Source organism: Alosa sapidissima, chromosome 18 (genome assembly GCF_018492685.1).
Source record: "Alosa sapidissima isolate fAloSap1 chromosome 18, fAloSap1.pri, whole genome shotgun sequence".
In the NCBI taxonomy this organism is placed as follows: Eukaryota; Metazoa; Chordata; class Actinopteri; order Clupeiformes; family Clupeidae; genus Alosa; species Alosa sapidissima.
Window position 1 is genome coordinate 12,778,054 of NC_055974.1, and position 14,802 is coordinate 12,792,855.

The 14,802-nt window shown below is 44.2% G+C and overlaps 1 long non-coding RNA gene across 1 annotated transcript in view; it reads left to right on the forward strand.

Annotated features, from left to right (window-relative positions):
• The window catches only part of LOC121689985, a 31,494-nt gene extending 21,521 nt beyond the window's left edge, over window positions 1–9,973 (forward strand). Inside the window, exon 3 of the long non-coding RNA XR_006024959.1 lies at window positions 9,285–9,973. This is a non-coding gene — a long non-coding RNA (uncharacterized LOC121689985). The remainder of the gene's footprint in view (window positions 1–9,284) is intronic.
• Window positions 9,974–14,802: the final 4,829 nt, after the last annotated feature.

A 14,802-nucleotide genomic window follows, 5' to 3' on the forward strand; every position in this document is an offset into this window, starting at 1 on the left:
CGATTATTTAGTTGGCCCGTCAAACACACATGCTCAATTTAGACCATTCACAAGGCAAGGCTGGGATTGCCCCTGGATTGCTGGTTGGTTAAAAAAAAAAAAACGAGGGGAGAGGGGGAAAAAACGGCACGTTCCCACCATCACTCGGGGTACAGAGGCTTTGCCCACAGATGGCCAATGTGGTAGCTATTTCTGGCTGAAGAGTATAAATTAACCCGAGCCCAATTGTTTCCATATTTCTTAAGACAACACTACGAGTCAGGGAGAGTAAGGCAGCGGGCGAGGTGGCAATCAAACACTCGGGGAGTCGGGGGGATTTCTAAGCAAACGCAAAGAGTCGGGGGGTCACGGGGTCAGAGGTGAACGATATGCCAGTGTAGAGTTGGAGCATAACTGCTGGGTGTGGTGGGGTGAGGAGAGGGGGAGCGCTGTCAGCTCCACTGAAGGCTGTGGGGTATGTAGAAGCATTGGGTCAGTTCTCATAGAGGCCCCTGCATTGGCTCCCAGTATATTAGTGAATTAAATGTGATGATAGTGGCCCCTGCATTGGCTCCCAGTATATTAGTGAATCATATATGATGATAGTGGCCCCTGCATTGGCTTCCAGTATATTAGTAAATCATATATGATGATAGTGGTCCCTGCATTGCCTCCAATATATTAGTGAATCATTATGTATTGGCTTTAGAGTAAAACACCAAACCCCATTAAAGGTTATATACAGTGTGATCAGTGTGTGACCAAAAAATCTGAAATATACCGTTGGGTTCGCTTTGCGTTGGTTTGTTCGGCACGTGGGGACACTCACAGAATTATTTATTCCAATAGATTCCTCCCTGGTGTGTGATGGTGTGCCCCTACTAAGTGACCCATGTCAGGGCCCATGTTGTGGGTGTGTGTGGTGCGTGTGAGCTGGGGGTGAGGGCCAGATCAGGGGGTTTTGGGGTGCAGTCTACTGGAGCTGAGAGAATGGACATGGGCGGTGTGGACGTCACCCCTCACTGGCACCGGCCACTCAAGCTGAACCGTCCTGCAAACACACATCTGTGCGCACACACACACACACACACACACACACTCTCACACATGCACATACACACACATTCACAGACACACACACACACACACACATACACATAAACACACATACACACGTGCATGGACGCTTACTCATCCACACACACACACAGCACACACTCACACAAAAGCATATGCACGCTTACTCAAACACACACACACAGACACACACACACACACACACACACACACACACACACACACACACACACACACGCACACTCATCCACACATAGGCACTTGCACGCACACTCTGAGCCTGGGTAATGGACTGAGGAACATTAGGGTCAACGGCGCTATTAATAGGGAAGAATGGCTCTCGGTTCGACCTCACCTCTGCCCCAGTCATTAGCGGGGCGACATGATAGGTCCTGATTAAGAAACGGAGGAGGGCTGGCCCCTCACTCTCACTGAATTCAATTTGGCCAGTCTCCTCGCCCCCTTATCAGCTCCGTCCGTCTCTTCATTTGACCATTCTGGCCCGGACGCTCTAATTAACCTCATCTCCGTCAGGGACGGCTCCGATTTCTGCGGTGGCAAGTGGCCGGATAAAACAAAGACGGAATGTCTAATGAAATCAAGCGAGAGGGGAGGAGATCAAAAGATAGACACGCTGACAGAAGGAGTCTTTTTTTCTTTCTCTCTCTTCTTCGGTGATTTGCAATGTTATGTTACCGTGAATGTGCCCTTTTATTGTTCTTTATGCTTTGATAACACTGTTTCTCAATAATCATGGGTAACACTTTTAACACTGTTAATACCTAATAAGCACATATTATTCTAAAGCGTTACCCAATCATGCTAATAAAGAACACTTAGTATTTGAATTTGAGAGAGAGAGAGATTGAAATATACTGTAGATGGAGGTGAGCACTGTGGTCCACTCATCCTGCCAGAATTCATCCACACCACATGCATGTTTGTCCACGGTCATTTTTGGTGAACACATGTTTGTGAACGCGAATATGTCCAGCATGGCCGTTGTTACGTGTTTCCTCTGTGGAGTTTAGAGTAGTGTGTACTGTGGCTGCAGAGGTGTGTGTGTGTGTGTGTGTGTGTGTGTGTGTGTGTGTGTGTGTGTGTGTGTGTGTGTGTGTGTGTGTGTGTGTGTGTGTGTGTGTGTGGGCTGAGAGATGAGAGGATGATGGTCAGTGGAGCGATGCGGCCCCGGCACTATGGGGATCGACAGGAAACGGGATTGTGGGGCCCCGGTGCCCGTCTGCCGTGACTTCACTTCAGCAAAGCGCTTTACACTTTGGCCATCATTATAGCCCTCTTCTTCCCTTCCATCATTCTCTCTCTCTCTCTCTCTCTCTCTCTCTCTCTCTCTCTCTCTCTCTTTCGGTTTACCTAGCGTGCCTCCTTGTCTGCATATTCCCAGGGATTCACTCTCTCTCTCCACTCTCACTCTCTTCTTGAAGCAATCTGGCTTTCCAGCGCAAGCCGATCCCAGCATGGGGATCAGATGATTTTGGGGGGGGCCGGAGAGAGTCAGCTCTCCCAGATCACTCCTCTTTCTCTTCCTCTCTCTCTCTCTCTGTTTCTCTCTCTTCTTGTCCACTGCTTTGAAGTCCCCTTCTCCGCTGGCTGTTTTTGTGGTAAGACCCTCGAGTGGAACCAGTGCGTGGAGAGTATAGGGGGAGGAGTGTGTGTGTGTGTGTGTGTGTGTGTGTGTGTGTGTGTGTGTGTGTGTGTGTGTAGGGGGGTGGGGGGGTATAGTCGTGGACCTTTTGCATAGGAGTTGGAGTTTGCTGTGTTTATAATCTCAAAAACATCCCGATGTGGAGAAGGGTTAATGCTAAGATTGGGTGTGTAAGTGAGGGGATGGGGGTCTGTAGCTTGTTGTTTTTTTACCCCCCCCCCCCTTCTCTCTCTCTCTCTCTCTTGTCTACCGTCTGTGTCTCTCCTGAGTGATAAATGAGCGGTGCTTCATCATTAGCCCCAACCGCTGCGATGCACTGAGAACTGGAGGCTGTTCTCTGGCTTTTTGTCACTGAGGCTGGTTGGAAACACACCATATAGATGTATGTCTGGAGATTTAGTATTAGACTGTGTGTGTAGTGTACTGAAATGTAACAATGCAGCTTTATATTACAGGATAATAAAAAAACAAACAAACATAAAAATTGGTTGCATGAAAACACATAAATGTGGCAGAATTTTATCCATAGTGGTTTATCTGTCATACATTAGAACATATATGTTCCTCAGTGCTCATTACTGGTGTTTATTAGCCATGTATTGAGTGGGTTAATTTGTCATATGAAGCTTTATACTCCAAAAATATGTTTATGTCTTGTCTTCAGTTATTTGTAGTATATTATGATAAAAAATATTTCTTGTACTTATTTTGTTTAATGAATTTGTTATGATTATTAATATTAATTATTTTTACTGGCCTTGGAATAAGTAAATATAGTCAGTCTCTTGGCTTGCTGTGTGGTCAAGTGGACTGAGCAAGGTCTGTGTGTCATTGATATGCATAAATTGCAATGCAGAGTGTAGACGTTGTGCACACCCACCCTCCATGTGTGCTGGTAAGTTGTGAGGGAAGCCATTAGTGGTGATAGAAGCGTTACAGGGCTGCCTCCGACCTTGCCTGAGATGTATCGATCCGCTCGAGATGATGGTGAGTTGGGAGAAGGACTATTTGCTTTAGAGTTCAATGGCTCTCCGCTGCTGTTAGTATTGTAGCCACAGGAGCAATCGATATCCAGGCTGGGCCCATGTCACAAGACATGCTCTCCATTTAGAGACATCATAATGTGTGCGTGTGGGGTGCTCTCTCTCTCTCTCTCTCTCTCTCTCTCTCTCTCTCTCTCTCTCTCTCTCTCTCTCACTCTCTCTTTTCCTTTCAGTGAGCCTTGCTCTCCATCTCTCATTTTTAATCTTCCCCTCCTCCTCCTCTCTCGTTCCCCTCACACATACCTCACTCGTGTCTGTATTCCTTAGATTCTGTGGAGTAGTTTCATTTAAGAAATAGAAAGCTTAGGCTATTGGTGGAGTATTTAGTAAAAGGTGTGGTAATGGTGGTAGAATGGTAGAATGGTAGAAGGCTGGTATGAGAGGGATTTGTGGAATATTGTTTGGTCACTGAAAAACTGCAGGAGAATATGACACTGTTGTGTTAAGCTGAATATTGTGGAATGTATGGTTTAGAATGGATCTGTATGTAACATGGTATATGATGTTTTTGTATGTGCGTTTTGCATTTGTGTGTGCGTCTGTGTGTGTGTGCTTGTGTGCGTGCGTGTGTGTGCGTGTGTGTGTGTGTGTGTGTGTGTGTGTGTGTGTGTGTGTATGGAGTGCTGAACAAGTAATGAGGAGTGGTCGGCAGGTTCTGGATGACTCCTGTTAAGGGCACCACAACAAGGGCAGGTTGTCCTTTACCCCCTCCCCCACATGTGCTCACTCACACACACACACACACACACACACACACACACACACACACACACACACACACACACACAGGCAGACACACACACACACACACACACACACACCTACGCACACACACCTACGCACACACACACACACACACACACACACACACACACACACACACACACACACACACAGGCAGACACACACACACACACACACACTCTCATACACTCTCATCAGCACCCCTCCCTCAGTGGCCCTGACGAGAGGTCAGGCAGAATTTATTGCTCCCTCCTTTCCGCTCTTTCATGAGCTGGACCTGTCTCCAGCCGTGACATGTTGCAATTATCGCCATGCACCTTTGTTCTTTTACTCCTCTCCTTTTCTCTATCCTTTCTCCCTTTCTCTCTCTGTCACTCTCTTTGATTTTTCACCCCCCCCCCTCTCTGTCTAACTTTCCCTCACCCTTTTTCTCTTTTCTTTTTCTCCTCATCTTCATTCATCATCCTCTTCCTCACACACAGACACACACACACACACACACACACACACACACACACAGACACACACACACACACACACACACACACACACACACATACACACACATACCACGGTGGAAAAAAATATCTCTTGATGTGTGTGTGTGTGTGTGTGTGTGTGTGTGTGTGTGTGGAAGGTGTCTGAGGTGTCTTCAATACCTTCTGGGGAAAAAAAAGGAAGACTTCACTTTAACCTGACTGAATAGATACACGTACACTCTACTTTCAAGTGGTATGGAATAATAAAATATTTAAGTTCAATTTGTGTTCCTCTATAGCTCAACTGTTTCTCTCCCTCTGCCATTTTCCCTACCGCACCAGCTCTCCATGGGAACCCTTGGAGTGGTTTTGTTTACTCATGCAACCGTTTGGTCTGGCTTTTGAACTCGTGCCATTGATTTGTTTATGGTGCGCTGGTTTGGCGTCACGTTTTGAGAATCGAACGTCTAAATATTTGACTAAGAGGTCAGTCGTGGGAGCGAGGGAGGGAGAGAGAGAGAGAGAGAGAGAGTGAGAGAGACTGATGAAAGAGAGAGATGAAGTCCTTTCCCTGATGCTGGGTGCTGTACCGCGATTGTCCACAAGAGGAGGCTGCTGGACAATCAAATACTATCTCCTCTATCCCAAAAACACAACATGCCCCCCCCCCCCTCCACCTTATGCACTCTGACTAGCTGACCTCTCCAACACTCATACACACATAAAAACAGGGTGTTTCCAACTTCCCTGTAGTTCAGATGGTGCCTTACATGGTATAGGTTCTACATAAACCCTATCCCCTAGATAATGGATATGAAATCGTATTACAAAAATAAAGGATAACGTTATAAAATATCAAATTGTGATGTCTGCGTTGTGTGTACCTGTGTTGCCTTGCCTTGTCATTTTTCCACTACTGTCTCTGACCCCCACACTCCCCACCCCCCACCCCTGTAGAGCCAGAGAATTCTGTTTTCGAAGACTCTGAACTTAAGGCTACTCTTTTCTTGTTTCCTGTTTAGATTTGTTTGCCAGATAACACTTCAGGTTATAATTTCTAACCCAATACTGGAAACAGTGACCCAGTTTGGACCGGTGTTTATTTTTAATAGGACAACTGAATTTATACCTACCTAAAGCTATATACAACTTTAATATCAATATAAGGAAAAAAAGACAGACTTTATTTGATATTAAGAAAAGTTTAATGTAGATAAATATAAATAAATGATACTGTTTTTCTTCATTCTTTTATGAACAACCAACATGATTAACTTTCAAATGATTACATCTAATTATACCTTATAGACCAAATTATCAATTTAATCTGTATAATTCACAGCAGCACTTATTTAGCTCATGCTGAGCCATAGTTCACCTACACATTTATTTAATAAAGTTTTCTGTTACGGGGGAACCTAGAGTCACATGTCTTTTTGTGTGGTTTAATGCAGTTGCTTTAAGATATCCAACTACAAAAGGATTTGAATCAAATACATTTAAGCAATGCTTGTGTTTACAATGGCCAAGTGCTGCATAATGGCCTTGTTATTCCAGGCTCTTTAAGTAATGGTAATTACAGATCTTTTTACATTTTCTCCCTCTAGTGAAAAGCTCTGTCTCTTTCTAACACTCTCGCCTCTGACACGCATACATATGTGTGTGTGTGTGTGTGTGTGTGTGTGTGTGTGTGTATGCGTGTGTGCGTGCATGCAAGCGGTTGGAGTGTCTGTTCTGCTGCCTTTCATAAATGCTGCCAGATGTCATAGTTAAGTTTTCAAAAAAAAAGGAGGGGGGGGGGGGGGGGAGAGGAATCATGCTGGAGGCAATTTTGTTGTCACTGATACAGATGAAATACAAAGATGTGAGGATGTGGAGATGTTAAGATGTTAAAATGTTGGACTCAGCCAGCAGTGTTGCCTCTCTCCATGTCCCTTCTGGAGGCGAGTTGGGCTGCTTACCTATTGGGAAGAGAGACTGCTCCCGCTCTGATACGCTTTAAAGCACCAACTTCACACATGAAACCATATTAAGGGAGACGTGTTGAGGCCCCAGCTCCATATCCCGAAGCCTACTCAGATACTTCCTCATAGAAATTGAGATAGACATTGAAGTCCAGTCTAAAGAGCATTCTTGAAGTGCTGACATTTGATGATGTATAGTTCCGCATCAGTGTCTCCAGAGAATAATAATATACATTTATATCTCCAATACTCCAAATGGAGCAATCGTCTATAAACTGTTCAAAATTCTAAAGTAACATTTTGATACTTTGGTCTTTGTAATAAGCATGTGATTTGTTGCAATTTGTTGCAATTAGTGTTTTCAAAGTAAAGTGATTAACTGTAACTTTTAAATTAAATGTCTCACTTTTTTAATGCAAAATTAAAAGCGTCCAACTCACCACCTCATATTCAGTAAAACAACAATCTATTTTATGTATATCTCAAGTTTCAAAGACCTTCTGTTCTTTGTATTGATTTATATTTGGACTGTGTTTATATTTTGTGTGCTATTTATTTTAAGTTATTTATATATCTACCCTTAATTGTACTTAGATGTGACTTGGTGAAGAAAAGTTTGAAAACTCCAGATACTTTGAAGCATTACCTGAGTATTACTACCTCAGATCCCCATCATTAAGTTGAATTGTAATTCCCTATTATGTTTCCAAAAAAAAAAACATGTGACAGTGAAATGAACTCTATTGAAATTAGAATAAATTATCATATCACATTACACTCCAGCTGCTCCATTCCAAGAGAAAGAATGCATTTGCTGTGTTTTAGGACGAGCAGAGTGAAACTATCCAAGCTCCGACAGAAATTAAAGTCACAGCAGTATATATTAAAGATGTGTGCATTTCCCACTTTGTGACTGTTATAAAAAATGCACTCTGCTGATTAGATGAGATATTCCAGTGATGTATTTCCCCTGAAGACCCAGCTGTTAGAGGGATAGGGCTCTGTGCCTCTCTTATAGTGTTTGGGTTTATAGCTCCCGAGGCTACTAGTGGAGAACGCACTCCCAAAGTTCCAAAAACTTTATTTAGATTCTTATGCTATGGAATATGTGTGTGTGTGTGCACCCATTTGTATAGAATACTACAGAAATATTTCTGTGGCAGCTATACCTGTACAATGATTTGAAATGGGTTAAAATAAGTATAGATACTTTAATAGAGACTGTGTCATGTGATGAAAACACTTATTAGTAATCAGGACATCCCAGACAATTACTCTAGAAAGCAATTGATTATATAATTATTTGGCATATGTTTATTAATTTCTTTATGAGTGTTCTGCTCATATTAATATATTTATTTATTTAAAAAAAAGAGGAGAATGAGGGAAGAATAAATTAAATACCTGCATTTTGCATCTAGACAATATTTCATCAAGTTACTTTTATAGGTTTAATTTATGGATGGCTAATTTACACAACAGGCAGTGCCACAAACATCGTTAATCAAAATACATTATTATAATGAAGTTGTTTTAAAAAAGATATTTAATAGAGGAAATAAAAATGGTGGCAGTGTAGGGTCCGGTGTTCATCTTTTCATCATTGCCATAATTAATGGGCGGGCGGCGGCTCTGCTTTTGTCGGTGCTGATGAGCGATGGGGACTGGCACCATCAAAACAGGGCACTGTAAATTGAACAATGGATGAGCTTAACCTCCGCAAGAGAGCGACTGGCCCCCTGGTCACCCCACACAGCGGGGCAGAGGACTCCCCAATTAAATCGCACATAGAGATGAGAATGGGACTAGTAGTATCTAACTACCCCCTCCCTCTCCTCTTCTCTTCTCTCTCTCTCTCTGTCTCTCTCTCTCTCTGTCTCTCTGTGACTGCACTCTGTCTAATTTTCTAATTCAGTTTCTCATTCCCCAGAAATTGTGTTCACATGTTTGAAGTTTTGAATGGAGCCTCACACAAAAGCTCACTATCACACTATGGTCGCTGACATATATAGATTTGCACAAGTGTTCTTTGTCAGAACAACTCCCTAGTCCCTGAGTTAGAACTGAGTGCCCGGTGCCGGTACTTATGCACCACTGAGCAGTAACTGAGATGTGTTGACCATGGGGTTGCGTTATAGCAGTTGTTGTTGTAGGACTTTTTTTGGACTTGTTATTGTTGGACTTTTTTTCCAGATATATTTAGTTAGCATTTGATAAGATGTTTTTTTTAAATTTCATAAGAGATCATGTTTTCCCTACTTTCCTCTCTCTCTCTCTCTCTCTCTCTCTCTTTCTCTCTCACTTTCTCAATCTTCGTCTGTTTCCTGTCATGCAGGCCCATGTGTAGCGGCCCTGACCGACCTCTATGAATCAGCACTGGACTGCCCTACGGAGGCCCACGAGGGCCACAGGTGTAGATGAGTGACACGCGTAAGTGAGCTCACCACAGAACCCATCCGGCAGCAGATCCTTTTCTCAAGGGGCCCCGAAACAGCATGCCGCAGTGACGACGTCGAGCGCGGCATCAGCGGTGCTCGAGAGGCTCGGAGGTATCCTCTCTCCGACAGCCCGAGTGAGGCGCCCGCTTCCCTGCCCACATGTTATTTTCAGACCCAAACAGCGCTCCGCCGCTGCCATCTGCTCTGCCAGGCACCCCAGGGGTCCCGCTGGCGCTGGGAAGCCCGTGATGTGTTGCCCCTCCGCAGCCAGCAGCCCTGGCGGCCCTCCATTGTGTCTCCAGGACAATCAGCTTTGTCTCCACTTGCACTGGTTGCACGCAGACAGATAGCACTCAAGGTGACGCCTATAGATCGCCTCAAAAGGAGTCCCCGGTTAAACACTCACAGAGATTAATTGGTAAAACCCTCTCTGTACTTTGCATGCAATGTAATCTATAGTCTATCATCTATAGTATAATCTATGAGTTATAATAGTTGAGAAGTTTAGCAGGAATAATTTTAATGAAATTCACTGATGCAGTTATACACATAATGATCCGATGACAAAGAATATTTATACATTGTGAACTTGACAGAACTATATTAACATATAAACCACACACACACACACCCAATAAATAAAGAATTCAATAAAAGTAAGCAAAACTCTATTAGTGCTTGTTTTGGAATGCTACATTCCCTTCTCAATTAAAGGTTTTGTTTTTTTTGGGTCCCACACTAAGAAGTTGAGTTTTATGTAGCCTGAACTGTCAGGCACACACCATAGATGCTAAACCTCTTTGTTGCCATGCACACACTGCATGCACACTTGATCTGCACAAAAAAATATGACTACAGGGTAATGTATCTAAAATAAATCTATTCCCTCAGCCTAGCTGCACGCTTGATGTCTACTGATGAAGTAACAATGACCTCAATCAATCTAGGTTTCGGCCCAGGTGCACTGTTGAACAGTCACTGTAAGCACGCGTGCCTTTATGATGGCTTCTACTTCCAAGGGCAATATTGTCTTAATCAAAAGTAAATACTGTTGCATCATGACATACGGGTGCTGCCATTTGTCTACCTCGCACAAAGACGCGCCATCTGGAAAACAATCAATCCGCTCCATAAGCGCTCGCGATTTCCCTCTCCATAATAGAGGCGTGTACACCTCTCTGTATAGGCCTGATTGTGGGCTTTGTGGTGGGGAACGCGCGCTCTGGTTTGTATCCTGAGTGGAATATGCACACGCGTTGATGGGATAATATGGGCCAGGTTTATATTTTGGAGTGGCCCACATTCCTTCTCCAGCAACCCCCCCCCCCCCCCCCCCGAACCCAATTCCCCCCCCCCCCACCCTCTTTTGTTCCTGTGTGACTGTGTTGCCGTTGTCAGATGTTATTGAGAAACTGGAAATATCTTCATGGCGCATCGACAGCGCGGCATGAAGGTGGCACAGCATGAAGTCGCCGGAGCGCCGAGCAGAGGATTTTGCTCTTCTCCATCTACAACCCCCCCTCCCTCTCTCCCTCTCTCTCTCTCTCTCTCTCTCTCGTGCTCTCTTTTCTTTAATTTCAGCGAAAGGAGCTTGCATAAGATTTACCCAAAGAGTATTTGTGCAATTAGGCACGGCTGGAGAGATGGATGGCACACGAGAGAGAGAGTGGGGGGGGAGAGAGAGAGAGAGAGAGAGAGAGATAGTGCGCTCAGGAAACTCTCCGCTCTTCGCCTCAAACTTTACTTGCTCGGCCCCGTAGTGCGCTCGTGTCTGCGTAAGTGTGTGTGTGTGCCTGCCTGGCAGCACGCCGCCCTGCGGAGGCATCCCAGCATGCTCTGCGGTCGGCCTGGCTCTCCTGTGACGGGCGACGAGCGCGGCATCCTGGCGGGGGCACTGATACCTGAGTACTACCACCCCCACCCCCCTTCCCACACCTCTGCTCTGAGTGACTGGCCTCACCACATGCTCTCCTGGGGGAGACGAGGAGGATCTCCTCCCTCCTCCTTCTCCTCTGGTTCTCTTTCCATCTGACTGCTCAGAGTGCGATCGCCAAAGGCCAAATTGACCATTCCTCTGGACACGCTGAAGCCTTCTCTCTGCAGTGTTGTTTCACCACTCGGTCATCGTTTCGTCATCTGGTCCAGGTAAGGTCATGCATATGGACTATAATGTATTATATTCTGTACATGTCAGTTTGTGTCATACATGCTCATACATACATGCTCATGCATATATAATACACCTGTATATACTGAGCACGCAATGCATATTCCTACCAACATATGTAATATATAAAAGGCCTCAAATGCATAGATATTACACAGGCCTAGGTGTGTTAAAGAGAGAGAGGAGAGAGAGAGAGAGAAAGCGACTGTGTATGTGTTTGTGTGAGAGAGAGAGAGAGAGAGAAAGAGAGAGAGAGTATGTGTGTCTGAGTATGTGCATGTGTGTGTCTACATGTGTTTGTGTCTACATGTGTGTATGTGTGTGTGTGTCTACATGTGTGTGTCTACATGTGTGTATGTGTGTGTCTACATGTGTGTGTGTGTGTGTGTGTGTGTGTGTGTGTGTGTCTACATGTGAAGCCCCCCTCCCCCCCCCCTCCTCATCCTCCCTCCGCCCTCACCTTCCTCTCCGTCTCATTCCGCTGGGATCGCGTTATGTGGATGGTACGGAGCCGACTGCCCCCAGGGCCAGATTGAAATGTGTGTGGGTCTTCAAGGGTTTTACCAGAGAAAAGCTGTTTGGATCAGGGCCTCTACACCATACAAGTACGACCGAATTGTGTCATTTCAGGTTTTCTACTCGGCACTGGAACCAAAGGGAAGTCCTTAAGAGAAGCAAAAAATATGAAACAAAAAGCAATGAAAACGGCCCAGATTGGATTATGTCAGACTTGGCATGTTCCCGTTTTTCTTAAGGAAGTCTTGGTCTCAGTCTTATCAGCCGCTGCCTTACAGCTAAATGAATAAAAAGACGCGGAAATAAATAAATAACTATCGTGCTAAGCGCGCCTCTTCCTCCACGAGAGCTGAACCACTTGATCGCAGAGGTTTGGGGAATTTGCAAATAAATACTGGAGCTACACAGCTGACGGTTAGAAAAAACACCACTAGAAAAAATAAATAAATACATATTTTAAACACTGTAAATATTTCCCTATCAATGATTTGCATAGATGTATTTGTAATTTTTTTAATTAAAAAAAAAAAAAAAAAAAAATCCCCTACCTCAGTGGTTCTGATTAAAGCATGTTTTGCTCTTACTTCTGTATCACTTTTAATCAGCATGAGTGCTGCTCTCTCTCTCTCTCTCTGTCGTTCTCTCTCTCTCTCTCTCTCTCTCCCTTTCTATCTCTCTCCCTCTTTCTCTCATCCTGCTAGATGGGAGGCAGTTTGTTTCCCTCACTGCAAACAGGTAATCAAGGCTGATTAAATGTTGAACACACACCTAATTACATTAGCTTGAGTGGTGCATTTTACCCAGCGTGACTGCTAACTCAACTCAAGACAAGGTGGGGTTGGGTGGGGGGAGACGTTGGTGCCTTGCCACAGTCTTCCAGCTCATGCTTTCTTCTGAGATGGAGGGAGAGCTAATTGGTGGCTACTTGATGACGGCCAACATTCTCATCCATCTCAGTTGTTTGTGGTGCCCATATTCAGGTTTCTTTTTTTAACTGCTATTTTAACACTTCAGTAAGGAGCGTTGAAAGGTGGTCTTAATTGTGACCCAAACAAACAGAGAAATGACTTTACATTTTTTTTTGCAAAGTGCCCTGCTAAAAAAGAGAAACATGGTAAATGTAGTTCTCAAAATAATTCCTGAGGTGATGGTAGAGAAATCTAAGAGGTTGAATTTTAGCTTCATCAGGCCAGCATTTCAAAGTTGAACTGGCTGACATGCACTTCCAGTGTTTAAGCATTAAGCGCGTGCAAGCGGACTGCCCGGCCGGTGTGCCCAGATGAGCTCCTACCAAAGGTCAAGCAAAGGTCAAGCTCCACATTTCAGAGCTTGGGTCACTAGGGTCCCCCCACCATGGTCTGTTTTTCACAGCTCCCATTTCCAGGTATTCATCAAAACGGGGATGCCAGAGATGTTTTTCGTTCTTTTTTTCTCTCTCTCTTCTCGACATGACTTTAGGACTGAGTCAGTTATTCCCTCTCGTTAATACGCCTCTGTTGTTCTTGGCTCTATGTGCTGAGAACTGTCTCTTTCTCCAGCCTCTGAAGCCCATTTGCGCATACAGGGGGATTTAGGCCGAATCCTCCAACGATAATAAAACAAAATAACGGTAACAAATAATGTGTTTCCTGTGGATGTTACTCATAGATTTCATCCTCTCAAAGTTTTGCCTTTCAGTTATACACCCCACCACCACTCCACAAATAATAATAATAAAAAAAAACACACTTGCAGTTATCTAGCTCACAGGCTATCATTCTGAAATGAAGCAGGGGATGATGCTAATGCCAGGGGCACAAGTAAAATATGTTCTCAAGAGGAGCCTCATAGGACCCCACCACCAGCACCACGACTCTCCGCCCCCCTAGATTTATAGGCACTTACTGAGGTGCCTGAGTCAGTATTCATAAACACTACCTCAAAGAAAGGACGCCACCTGCTATTAAGGTTCGGAGCTGGAGCTGCTGCGGCCTGTAAATAAACACAGATATGCTTCCTTTTATAGACAACAGGGATTTAATATATTTACAGGAGCAGGGACTTTTAAGCAACCCACATTAATAGTTTATGGTGTGTTATGTTTTCATAGTCGACCCTGTTTCTTTATTACCACTGGTGGCTAAACTGCAAGTTTCTTTTTTTATTTTATTTTTATTTAGTACGTTGTGACAAGGCTTATTAGGTTTGGCCATTTATTGTTCTCTCAAGAACAGCCTCCCTTAGGGGGGAAGTAGTACTCTTATCTAAACTCTCATCAAATGTTTATAGAAGTTGCTCTTGTAGTTAATGTTTACACTGTCCTTTGAAGACGAGCATGAGAAGTACTTACGCTGAGAGATGAGTGGAGACATCTTCACTAAGTGCTGTCACTTTTCACTGAACAGCTCCAAATACCGCTGCCATCTTCTAATGTAATAGATGTACAGACTAATGCGGCGGACATCTTTAATTTACTGCTGCATTGTTTACTATTGTTTTATTAGCTGAGCCATGAGTACTCTGACCTATCCGCGGGTCAACTGCAGCACTACGCGTTCAGTTCAAGGCTGTCCAGGAAGTTTATCTTTCAAACTTTTATTTCAGCCTGTTTGATTTACTGATATTTCTAAGGAAGACTTTTATGAAAAGACTTGATGTTTTTTTGTAGATAAACATGTTGCGGGGCTAGCCCAATGAAATGTAACATCTCCATGGGAGAGAGTTAAAGAGTCAGCCAGAACCTGATGAGCTGG